Raw genomic sequence first — 13,899 nt, forward strand, 5'->3', positions numbered from 1 at the left:
AAATTCAGAAGGTACCTGGACTGGATTTTGAAGATCTAGGACTCATCTTTGAAGCACAAACTCATCTCTAATGCCATGTTGTGAGTCGCGAGGGACTCAACCATAGTGGTCAGTTGCATAAAGGGTTTAGTTGTTTTGAAGAATTTGTTTGATAAACTCTTGGTTTTGGACGGTTTGTGTCTCTACAAAGTGCTCCATCATGTCTTCTAATCTAGATTGAGTTAGCGTCTCGTCGGGATCCTCCATTGATGTTTCGAAGTAAAAATTATGGGATTCTTGAGGTTCTTCAAAGGGAGCTAGCGTTGCATTTTGTGTTTCCTCAAAGTGCTTCGTCATCATAGATTCTAGCCTAGAGAGAGTTTATGCTTCAATAAATTCCTCCATTAAGATTTCGAGGTTGGATTTATGATAATCATGCGACTCCTCAAAATGTTGGGCGTGGTGATCATGGAGGAAATTTGGTTGAGGATAGTTTTGGTTGAAATTATAAAATTCTTGTGGTTCCTCGAAATGTTGAGATTGGTAGTTGTAGAGGGAATTCGGTTGAGGATAAGCTAGTGTCGAATTGTAATCTCCAATTAACGTTTCGAGGTTTGGATTATAGGTTTCTTGTGGTTCCTCGAAATTTTGAGATTGGGAGTTGCAGACGTAATTTGGGTGAGAATGAATTTGTGGCGCAACATTGAAATTTTCCAACAGTATTTCGAGGTCAGATTTATGGGATTCTTGGTATCCCTCGAAATATTGTAGTTGGGAGTTGTAGAAAAAGTTTGGGTGATACATTGTAACTAACAAAAAAAAATGCCTGTCTCTACGGTGTAACAGTGAGTTACGATATCGACTTAAATAGTCTCCGGCAACAGCGCCAAAAACTTGATCGCGACTTTACGTATCTATTAGTCAGAATGACTGCAAGTGCATAGTCGTGTCGTATAGTTTTAAAAGATATCGAATCCACAGGGACTATAAATCGATCTACCGTTATCTAAAGTTACTAAGTAAAGCTAAGGCTAATGATATTTGAGTTGTTTATAAGGGGAAACTAAAGTCTTAAATCTAAGGAAAATATAAATGCGCGGATATCGGTATGTAGTTCATCTAACTTAGGTGATCCAAAGTTCCATTGGCCAGATTCTTATTAAATTCAAAACCTTTACTAATTATGTCATTTAAAAGTCCTCCTCTCAAACTCTCGCTCTATTAATTAAGACTACGATCCTAACTCATAATCTACGCTCTCGCCATCCCACCATATTTAGAAACGCTTTTTGAAAATAACATAGTTAATAAAATGCTCGCTTCATGAAGACGTTACCTACTTAAATCTCCTAGTCTCAAACTCTCGCTCTGTTGACTCGGGTCATGCTAGTATTCCCTAACGTACGCTTTCGCCATCCCGCGTCGGGTTTAAAAACACTTTTTGAAAATAAATAAATTCTAATTAGTTTTAATACGCTTTCGCCATCCTTAAAACTAATGTCCTATGTCTACTATCCAGTTAAAGATCTCAAACTCTCGCTCTGTTGATCTTACCCTTTATTAGTTCTAAAATCTCAAACTCTCGCTCTGTTGATTTTAGAACTTTAGAAAATTAAATTAGACACAAAACCATAAACGAGTGATTTTTAATAAAACATATTTAAGCCAATTTATTTCGGATTCCTACGGTTAAATTACTTTACATACCGACTTCTAAATGAATTAGCCAGACATATTAAGTGGTTTAAGCATGCAATAATAAATTTGGTTTATAAATTCAGGCATATTAATTTGAACATAATTTATAATCATACAAGAAATAAATGCGGTAAATAGAAAACCTGAATAATAAAAATCTGGAATAAATCTTTAGATCTTTATGGCAGGGACAGTCTTGTGGCGAACGATAATTTCGATGACCCTTTTTAAATTCATTGAAAGGACTAACTGCCCTCTTTATGGTATGGATAGCCATATCCCATTAAAGTCTTAAAGAATAGAAACTTTTAATTTAAGGGTAATTGTTTTTAATTGCTTGCTCTAGTTTAAATTCAAAATTTCTTTTACACCATCTTTTCAAAAACCTTCAAAAAGGCTACGCTTATTTTACAAGCTAAAATAAAAGTTTTATTATTCACACACGACACTTTTCAAACATTTCAAAGTGAGATAAGCAATTAAGAGTCCATGGATAATCATGGATACAAAGGGTACTTACACCTTCCCTTTGTATAACTTACACCCCGAACTCAATCTCTTTCAAAAAAGGTTTTTTTTCCTGTTCTTTTAGCATTTCTATATATTGGATAAAATAAAAGTCGGTGGCGACTCTTGTTATCCGCAACATTTCTTAAAGTCAGCTCTCCCACCGTATTACAATATCATTCCCATTCCTTTGGATTTTCATCAACAACTCAAACAATCAATCAATGGATACCTCAAGTGTGTGTGCATGTGTGTGATAACATGTGTCACAAAAGACAAGTAGGCGAGTATAACAAAGAGGTCAATGAAAACTCAAATGATAATGGATGAAGGGGTGTTCCTTGGGAATCATTTCATGTATGAATGAATATGATGAATGGATAGATAAATATCTCATGCAATGTGGTTAGTACACAATGATAATTCCATGGATAAAAGTATAAGTGTACAAGGATAAAATCAACAAGTATATGCACAACTATATAAGACAAAGAGATAAAAGCAACAAGTCATATTAACATAGTTGATCGCGACTTTACGTGTCTATTAGTCGGGATAACTGCAAGTGCATAGTCGTGTAGTTTTAAAAGATATCGAATCTACAGGGTCTATAAATCGATCTACCGTTATCTAAAGTTACTATGTAAAGTTAAGGCTAATGATATTTGAGTTGTTTAAAAGGGGAAACTAAAGTCTTAAATCTAAGTAAAATATAAATGCGTAGATATCGGTATGTAGTTCATCTAACTTAGGTGATCCAAAGTTCCAATGGCCAGATTCTTATTAAATTAAAAACCTTTACTAATTATGTCATTTAAAAGTCCCCATCTCAAACTCTCGCTCTATTGATTAAGACTACGATCCTAACTCATAATGTACGCTCACGCCATCCCACCAGATTTAGAAACGCTTTTTGGAAATTACATAGTTAATAAAATGCTCGCTTCATGAAGACGTTACCTACTTAAATCTCCTAGTCTCAAACTCTCGCTCTATTGACTCGGGTCATTCTAGTATTCCCTAACGTACGCTCTCGCCATCCCGCGTCGGGTTTAAAAACACTTTTTGAAAATAAATAAATTCTAATTAGTTTTAATACGCTTTCGCCATCCTTAAAACTAATGTCATATGTCTACTATCCAGTTAAAAATCTCAAACTCTCGCTCTGTTGATCTTACCCTTTATTAGTTCTAAAATCTCAAACTCTCGCTCTGTTGATCTTACCCTTTATCAGTTCTAAAATCAGTTAAGGATCTCCAAGCTCAAAACACAGAGTTCCAAGCCTTGATTCTGAATTAGTCCAAGGGGCAAGAAGAGCTGAAAGCTATACTGACTAAAAAGAAGAAGAAGAAGGGTAAGAAGACTCAAGTGAAAAAGCTTAGACCGATCTTGCAACTCAGGGATGCTGAAATCTCTGAAGACAGTGATGAGGATGAGCAAGATGATGATGCTAGTATCAAAACTGATGCGAAAAGTAACCATGATTCTGCCAAACCCTCTGAAGAAGAAGAGGACTATCACCATGAGGATGAACATCCTAATGACAAATACAAGTTGCTGGAGGAATGTATGAAAGCCATGGAAATTCAGAAGGTACCTGGACTGGATTTTGAAGATCTAGGACTCACCTTTGAAGCACAAACTCATCTCTAATGCCATGTTGTGACTCGCGAGGGACTCAACCATAGTGGTTAGTTGCATAAAGGGTTTAGTTGTTTTGAAGACTTTGTTTGATAAACTCTTGGTTTTGGACGGTTAGTGTCTCTACAAAGTGCTCCATCATGTCTTCTAATCTAGATTGAGTTAGCGTCTCGTCGGGATCCTCCATTGATGTTTCGAAGTAAAAACTATGGGATTCTTGAGGTTCTTCAAAGGGAGCTAGCGTTGCATTTTGTGTTTCCTCAAAGTGCTTCGTCATCATAGACTCTAGCCTAGAGAGAGTTTATGCTTCAATAAATTCCTCCATTAAGATTTCGAGGTTGGATATATGATAATCATGCGACTCCTCAAAATGTTGGGCGTGGTGATCATGGAGGAAATTCGGTTGAGGATAGTTTTGGTTGAAATTATAAAATTCTTGTGGTTCCTCGAAATGTTGAGATTGGTAGTTGTAGAGGGAATTCGGTTGAGGATAAGCTAGTGTCGAATTGTAATCTCCAATTAACGTTTCGAGGTTTGGATTCTAGGTTTCTTGTGGTTCCTCGAAATTTTGAGATTGGGAGTTGCAGACGTAATTTGGGTGAGAATGAATTTGTGGCGCAACATTGAAATTTTCCAACAGTATTTCTAGGTCGGATTTATGGGATTCTTGATATCCCTCGAAATATTGTAGTTGGGAGTTGTAGAAAAAGTTTGGGTGATACATTGTAACTAACAAAAAAAAATGCCTGTCTCTACTGTGTAACAGTGAGTTACGATATCGACTTAAATAGTCTCCGGCAACGGCGCCCAAAACTTGATCGCGACTTTACGTATCTATTAGTCAGAATAACTGCAAGTGCATAGTCGTGTCGTGTAGTTTTAAAAGATATCGAATCCACATGGACTATAAATCGATCTACCGTTATCTAAAGTTACTATGTAAAGCTAAGGCTAATGATATTTGAGTTGTTTATAAGGGGAAACTAAAGTCTTAAATCTAAGGAAAATATAAATGCGCGGATATCGGTATGTAGTTCATCTAACTTAGGTGATCCAAAGTTCCATTGGCCAGATTCTTATTAAATTAAAAACCTTTACTAATCATGTCATTTAAAAGTCCTCCTCTCAAACTCTCGCTCTATTGATTAAGACTACGATCTTAACTCATAATGTACGCTCTCACCATCCCACCAGATTTAGAAACGCTTTTTGAATATAACATAGTTAATAAAATGCTCGCTTCATGAAGACGTTACTGTAGCAACCTGCCTAAAAATTATGACTTCGAGAGTCGCCACCTATTCTACCAGGGCGAATAGGAAACCTCGCGTAGTTAAGAGATTATGGTAAGATACTATATTCAGGTCGAGGGAAGGTGTTAGGCACCCTCAACCCTTTCCTAAGGTTTACATTATAGGGTTGCATAAAGAAAGGTGACAGAAAGTTATAAGGCAAATGGCAATAATTAACATAATTAGGGTTTATAATAAAGATCGGGAAAAATAGAGATTTATGGGGGAGGGGACTCGCCTTGTTGCCAAGTGCCTACGTATCTCCTTATGGAGAATCAGAGTCAACGTAGTTCGGGTAAGGGTTGTACGCCCTTAGAGTTAGAGTTTGAATGGTTTGAAGGCTTTTTGACTGGCCTGTCGTAGTTTGAAATTGTGATTTGGAAGGCATTCTGAATTGCCTAGAATAAAAACCCGTAGTTTGATATTGAAGTTTTGAAAGGTTTGAAAAGTATTTTGAGGTTTGGGCGTACAACCCTGATTTAATTTTGTACTATTAACCGCAATAATCGATTGATTCAATTATCATAGTTAACAGATTAATCGTTGTATCATTACCAATTCTAATCGATCGATTCGATTATCACTAATAATGAATTATAGTATTTTTTAATAATTTTATGAATTAATTTGTATCGTTACCCCTCGTAATCGATTGATTCGATTAAAAAGAATAACGAATTGGAATGAGAGAAATAAAAGATTAATCATCGTGACTAATAAGATAGTCGAAACCATTTAACCAAATAGAAATTAATTGTATTTTAATTAAATAATATTTTAATTAAAATTCATTATTGCCCATAGCGATTAATTGATTTAATCGGCACGAGCAACAAATTAGAATTTTTTTAATATAAATATCACATATTAATTTTATTTATAAAAATAATCATTAATATAGAAATAATATATTAAAAAAGAATTAATTAAAACAAATGATTAATTAAAATTAGTTAGTTTATTAGGTTTTTGATTCAATGTGGTTAGGTTAGTGGTACATACCATGGTCATTAGCTAAGGGGCGTTAGATCTAGAGGGATTGAGAATCCTATGGCTGAAACTGAGGGAACATGATAAACTATAGAACCGCAGGTGCATGGGATTACTGGAAGAAATTTTGTAAAAAAATATGGAGAGGGCCAGGGATCGAACCCTGGACCCTAAGGATAAACACACACGCGCTCACCATCTCAACCATGCCCAGTTAGTCGTTTATCATTTTCGCCCAATATATTGTATATAGAATCAAGAAAAACCAAACAAAAACAAGCGCCAAATTCAAACACGCCAATAACGCCCTGACACCTCATCGTCTTCTCCAAAGAAGACCTGTAAAACCTGTAACTTTTGCTACGATTTGGCTACAAATGCGTTCGTAGCAAACCTCAACCTGCAAATCGCGAACAACACATACACACCAATAAACGTTTCGCGACCTAACCAATACCTTCGTCCCATCCATGCGACTTCAATCATACCATTAATTAACCCTAATTTAACTCCTAACGGAAAGCCCCAATTGCACGCCCTTAAGAACCCTAACGGCCTTCCATGGTGAACCACTTGAACCCGCCCAGAAATTCAATTAACTTCCAAGAAACATTCATAACAATCACATGATGCATAACAAACAATTAAAACGCCATAAACATGCTCACATCGTGCCAATCGATTCAAGTTTCAGAATGACTTACTTTGACAAATCGGAGATGTGGACCTCCGTTTTTTCTCGGGCCATACCTCTGAGCGGGAGAGATACGTGAACTGACTCTTTTTTATCGCTTAATGCTTTCGCATTTTTTTTTGAAAATTCACAGAGTCGCCACCGACCTTTTATTTTATCCAATTAAGGAAAGGTTTATAAAAGAAACAGAAAAAAGACCTTTAAGAAATTTTGGGTAAGGGGGTAGGTTATACAAAGGGAAGGTGTTAGCACCCTTTGTATCCATGGTTATCCATGGGCTCTTAAGTTTGCTTAGCTCACTTGTTTTTCGATTACTTTTCAATTGCTTTAGAATGCTCATATGTGGTTTCAAATACCTTTGTAAATTGAATTTTGTAATGATCCTTGTGTGGATGTATACAAAATGTTTGTTTATCTTTCGAAAGATGTTTTGAAAAGAACGTTAACTTTGTAATGATCCGTGTTTGGATGTATACAAAGTATTGTCTTTTTGGAAAGTTTTGTTTTGAAAAACAACAGTGTATGAGAATTTTGTTTGTTTTGATTTGAGCAAGCAAACTAGGAGGTCTACCCTGAGGTGTAAGGTCTTTATCCTTATTTCCTTTAAAAATCTATCCTTTCACCGGATACAAACAAAAGGTTCGATTTTGTACTCGAAACAGTAGAATTTTGATTTTTGATTTTTGAAAAGAATGAGAAGGGATTACCTTAAAAGGTGCAAGTGTGATTGTGTTTGTATTCAGATATTTTATCTTTGAAGTTAGTGATCTAACGGTTCAATTTTATTTTTTGACATACACGCAGTTTATATTAGCTGGAAATTAAAATGCGGAAATGTAAAGTGCGGAAAGTAAATCTATGCTATTACATCGATTGTGCAGGAAATGTAAACTAGCCTATTTACATGATTTTGACATCCTATACATTTATCTAGGAATTTAAATTGCAAGAAAAATAAAAGGCATGTTTTTGGATTTTTTTATGATTGATTTTAATTATAATTAATGCATGATTAATTAAATTAAAATGCAGAAAAAAGATGAAAATATGTTTAAACCTAGAATTTAAGTTTAAAATATGTACAAAATATTTGTCAATTAATTTTAAAACAAAACTAATTTTTTGGAATTTTTGAAATTGATTTGAAATTGATTAAGCTAATTAATACATAATTATACAAATAATTATACAAATAATTAAAACTTAAATAGAAAATTATTCAAAATATGTACAAAATTAGTCTATAATATATAAACAATATTTTATATAAAGAACAATTTTTTTATGATTTTTTGATTGGTTAGAATAATTAAAAAGCAAATATATAAATATATACTAATTAATTATACAAAATAGCCTTAATTTAAATAAAATATTAATATTTTTATGCCTAAAAATAAATAAATATATTATCAGATTAAAACTAAAAAATAAAATATTTTTGGTGTTTTGTGATTGGTTGATTTTAATTAAAATGCAAAATATAGAGATTATTAATTAAAACAAGCAGGGGGTGTATTAAGTGAATCTGAAAAAGAACTAAGTTTAGTTCAAAAGATGCGTTTGGGCCAGAAACCAGGGGTGTGGATATCAATACGCACAGGCCCAGTTCACTTGTTTCTTTTATTTTTTTTTGAATTTAAGTCATGTGGGGTCCACGTTTTAAACCAGAGCCAATCATGTTTTTTCATTTTGCCATGCAAGCTTTGGACATGTTGACTGGCCAATGAGAGAGATGGAAGGAGCCACGCGTGCAGTCAACCACGCCCTAGCCTTGCTGACCACCGGAACAGTGTTTTCCGGTTGTCTTCTCCGGCGAGGTGGTTTGCCAAACCTGCGAAAACGTTAGTTTAAACACCAAATGAAGACCCTACCCCCCTAAATCGAGGTCTGGGAATCCAATGGTGAGGTTAGTTTGGACTGATAATACTTGTATTAAGAGATTCGAAGAGAAACATAAACTCACGGTTGGCAATGGCAACCTATGTTCAGGACGTTAGAACTCTCATGCTAGGGTTCAAACCTGATCTGATGATGATTATAAACTCAACCATAACCATGAGACATGTTAACAACGCATAAAATTTGAATTTGAAATCAAGGAAAATTTACCAAATCGGAGAGTGAGAGAACTCGAGTTTCAGGCCTCTATGAACTTAGTTATGGATCTGAACTTACTCAAATAAGTTCCAGGAAGTGATTTATGGACTTAGTTTGTTTTGAAACTAGCTGCAAATTTAAATTCGAATTTTGAAGTTTCTTTGATTATTTTTGAAAATATGAAGTGATTCTATGTTATGCCTTGCTCTAATTTCGTGTGTGTTACATTGATGAAGTATGCTAGCCTATTTATAAGCCATGGAGTGCTTAAAAACTAAGCTAAAAGCATTGATGAGCTTTGTTGAAACTTTGATTTTTAAATATTAAAAATCTTTGAAAACTTGACCAAGTCTTGCTCTTCTTTACTTCTCTTGCCTTGTACTTCATTTGGCTGCAGAAAATTGAAGATTCCTTGATGAGTCATGCTTAGATTGTAAGCTACATATTATCCTTCCATTTTCCTTTTTAAATTTAATCTTATATGTGATAAAATTAAATCAAAAATGGATAAAAATGATGTGGGCTTTGTCTTGGTCGTGGGAGGCCCATAATATTATGGAAATGATGTTTGAACCATGAAAACTTGGCCCCATTTGGAAAAAATGCATTTTTGAGCAATGTTGGTTTCATGCATTTTCCCAAAATTTAGCCAACTTCAACAAGGTGTAAATCCCTCAATTTTTGTCATATGAAGGAGTTCTTTCACTTTTTGGAAACCTCAAAGAGTCCTCTAACCAATGCCTTTGGTCTCATGTCAAAATGATTTTTGATGCTCCTTGTGTGTCCTTTTAAATAAGTGTCTTTTTGTTGAATTTGAAAATGACCTGTAATGTCTTTGGTCATATTTTTCAAATGGTGAATGCAATGACCATGGGATCAATTGCATTTGAAATATAATTGAATTTCCTTCAAAATGAGCTTTGGTTTGAATTTTTTGGATGAAGGATGAGAGAGTTATGACCAGTCAAAGTTGAGTTGACTTTTCAGGCAAAAACCCTAATTTTGAATCTTAGGGTTTTGTTGATTTTTGATCTTTCCTTGATGAATTATGATCATCCAATGATCAAATGATGAATCCTTTGACAAAATATGGACTTTGACAAAAAATTTCATTTTTGACTGTCTGTTGACTTTTTGGTCAAACGGGTCGTCTGTTGACTGTTTGAGCTGCTGACGGTGCGTCTGAGTGAATTGAAGTTTGAAAATTTGTATGATGGTACTTTGAGATATATGGATGTGCATGAAATCCATTTGAGGTCTCAAAAACTTGTTTCTCCTGTAAAAACAAGAAAACCCTAGTCAGGGACTGTTAATGTAGGAGACAGTTAAGCGTACCTGATTTTTGTGCAGTGTTGAGTCTCTGCTAATCGCGTGATATTCAGAAGACTTCTAGAACAAAAATCTTGGAATTTTGAATTGTGAAAGATTGATTTGATTGATGGTACAAAACACTGAGAATTGTACTGCCAGCAGTTTGGCTGTCAACTGACTGTTCAGGTATTGACGTAGCAGTTAGAGTGAAAAATCAACAGTCAAAGTTAATTTTCTTTTTTGTTGTTTTTGTTTTTGTTTTATGTGAAAAATGAAAGTTTATTTACATGACTTGTTAAAAAAACACAGACATAATAAATAACTAATATTTACTGTATGCGGGCAAAATTAGCGATAATAACCCTGAAAATCATTTAATGCACAGAAAAATGAATATTTGACTGACAGAAAACACACAAAATATTATCTGAGTAATTAAGCAATATTATGACAAATAGTACAACATTTAATACTGACAGTACAAATATTACATACTATATTGAACAGTACGACAAATAAACGGTACATTTAAGAAATAAGAAATACGGCAAATTTTAAGAATGACGATTGATAACCCATGCTACAAATAGTAACATGTAGATGATTGGGACCATAAGCATCCCAGGTCCACAGTGTTCTGGGCTATGTAGACAGAAGAAAGACATGATCACCGTATCAATGGTGATGACCATTAGAAAACACGTTTCCCACCGCTTTGCCATTTTGTCGGGGAAGAAGAAAGGATGGATTATGAAGTAGAAATTTGAGAGATGAATTAGAATTTTATGTGAGATTTTTATGAAAAAATGAGAGGTATTTATAGAGTGGAAAGAAGGATAGAGACGTTGGGGAATGATGTGATTTCGTACAAAAGGAGAATTTGAGTGGAAGTGAGATTTGAAAGAAAGTGGAGATAGTGTTGAGAAAAAGAGAGATGTAGAGAATAAAGTTAGGATTTGATTTTTGAAAAAGAGATTTGAAAAAGATTTTTGAAAATAATGGAATATAGTACAAAAATTAGTGGGAAACAAAAGATAATAATAATCTACTTGTTACCAGTACAGTCTGAGTTTCCTGATTCTGCGCCTGCAAAAAGATTTAACTCTGTACCAATTGTGTTAGTACTATTTATCTGTAAATAAATAAATAGCATGTGTGAAGTAATAAACAGTATTTGGCGTTTGCGTAAGAATAAATTCAACTGCAAGCCAAATTACTGTATAAGAAAAATTCTAAAAACTAAGTATTTCATATGTCAGGATATTTGTTGAAATAAAAATCCATGATTATATGAGACTCTTAATTTTCAGGTTGGAGTTTTCTTGAAAAAAGATGCGGGCAAATTTTGGGGTATAACAGTTGCCCCTATTCAATCTTCTTAAACCTGAAGAGATTGTCTGAAATCTGAAGGTAGAAGATGATTGAATATTTAGATGCCCTGAAAATTTGCACTTACCTTGATCAGAAGAGATGTTGGAAGTTGCATTTGAATGTCGTCTGCGAAACGTTGTTGGCAGATTGAAACATTACCTGAGATGGGCTTTTAGATGCCGCCTGGTAAATGTGTTGATGGTTTGTTCATCAGGATGAATCCATTGATTATATCTTGATGAAGGATTTGAAAGTCTTTGTGTTGACTGTTTCGGAACCGTCCAAGGTTACCGCTTTAAGTTTAGGAGGATGATTGCTACGGAACTTGTCCAAAGTTTTTCCTGCTTTAGATTTTGAGAGTTGATCATTGTGGAACCGTTTGAGGTATCATCTTTAGATCTTTGATGTTAGATCGTTCTTGAACCGTCTGAGGTATCGACTTTAGATCTGCAATGTTAGATCGTTCTGGAACCGTCTGAGGTATCAACTTTAGATCTGCGATGTTAGATCGTTCTGGAACCGTCTGAGGTATCGACTTTAGATCTTCAATGTTAGATCGTTCTGGAACCGTCTGAGGTATCAACTTTAGATCTGTGATGCTAGATCGTTCTGGAACCGTCTGAGGTATCAACTTTAGATCTGCGATGCTAGATCGTTCTGGAACCGTCTGAGGTATCGACTTTAGATCTTCAATGTTAGATCGTTCTGGAACCGTCTGAGGTATCAACTTTAGATCTGCGATGTTAGATCGTTCTGGAACCGTCTGAGGTACCAACTTTAGATCTGCGATGTTAGATGGTTCTGGAACCGTCTGAGGTATCAACTTTAGATCTGCAATGCTAGATCGTTCTGGAACCGTCTGAGGTACCAACTTTAGATCTGCGATGTTAGATCGTTCTGGAACCGTCTGAGGTATCGACTTTGATCTGTAATGTCTGTTTTTTGAGTTGGTAAGTGATCAGAATGAATCTTCGGCTTGATTATATCTGAGAGAACCGTTCATGGAATTCAGGTGAACACTGCATGTGATTGAGAACATCTTTGTTGAAGATATCCGTCTACCTGAAAAATCAAGTTAGTGATATGCAATGTTTATGATGCATGTAAATGTGAGATATTCCCGAAGAAATATGCATGTGATGTTGTGTATGAATATGCGCATGATGCATGATGTATGATGTATGATGTATGATGTATGATGTATGAATGTATGAATGTATGAATGTATGAATGTGAATATGAACGTGTGATGTATGAATATGATGTCAAGCTTCTATTTGGGAAAATAAATTTCCGTCAGTCATCTGGATATGACTATATTGTGATTGTTGATGATCTTTTGTCTTGTTTGAGTACCCTCGGCTGGGGAAATTCTTTGAGAACCACGGTACTCTGTTGAAGGACCTTTGACTATCACTTGGGAATGAAAGGTAGCTGGAAGTTCTGATGCCCTTTCAAGTGGGAATGAGGAAGATGCATAATCCTCCGATGCACTATCTGACCAAGTCCGGGTGCGGGGATCACACCTTCTGAAGATAGTAATCTGGAACAACCCTGTTGGGGGATAAGACTTCTTTTGAAGAGAAAATCTTTTTGAGGAATTTGCTGAGAAATGTGTTTCTCTTGGGGATTTTCTTCTGATGGAATGATGTCCAGATAATTGGGACATTACCTGAATGCTATTCCTGTTTTTCCTGGTAAACATCAATCATATTCAAATGCACATGTTCATTCAGAATTATCATTGGGACGTTTACGTATTTAAAACAGAAAAAGTGAAAATAGTGATTTTTGAGCCTAAGCTGCATTGATTTTTGAAAAAGAGCCATGATAGGCTGACTAGCACAGGGAGACAATAATCCTAGAAGTAGGAAACTGTCATAAAGTTTTGGAAAATATTTATAAAGATAAATAGCTATGTGAAAACAATCCAGTCAAGTTTCAACTCTGCTATTGCCAATCTGTCTTCGAGCATCTCATCCCTCACTTGTTGGAAGAAAGTGATTGGACTGATCGGTGTCTTTGAGGTGTTGAATCTTGATGGTGAGTAGGCAGCTGAACGGAACATAGTTGTATGCTTCATTCCCTAACTTTTGCCTAGGCTGCCCTTTCAGGTTTTCAGCCTACCGGGATAGTATTTGTTTAGTCTCTAATTTTTGCCTGGACCGCCCTTTCGGGTTTTCAATCCACCGAGACGCTCATTTTTTTTGCCTAAGTTGCCCTTTCAGGTTTTCAACTTAGCGAGCTGTTTTTTTCTTTTTAAGCGAAGTATTTTTTGACTATGTCAGCATTCACAGGGTGTGGGAAATCCTCACC

This window comes from Vicia villosa, linkage group LG5, assembly GCF_029867415.1.
Source record: "Vicia villosa cultivar HV-30 ecotype Madison, WI linkage group LG5, Vvil1.0, whole genome shotgun sequence".
Taxonomy (NCBI): domain Eukaryota; kingdom Viridiplantae; phylum Streptophyta; class Magnoliopsida; order Fabales; family Fabaceae; genus Vicia; species Vicia villosa.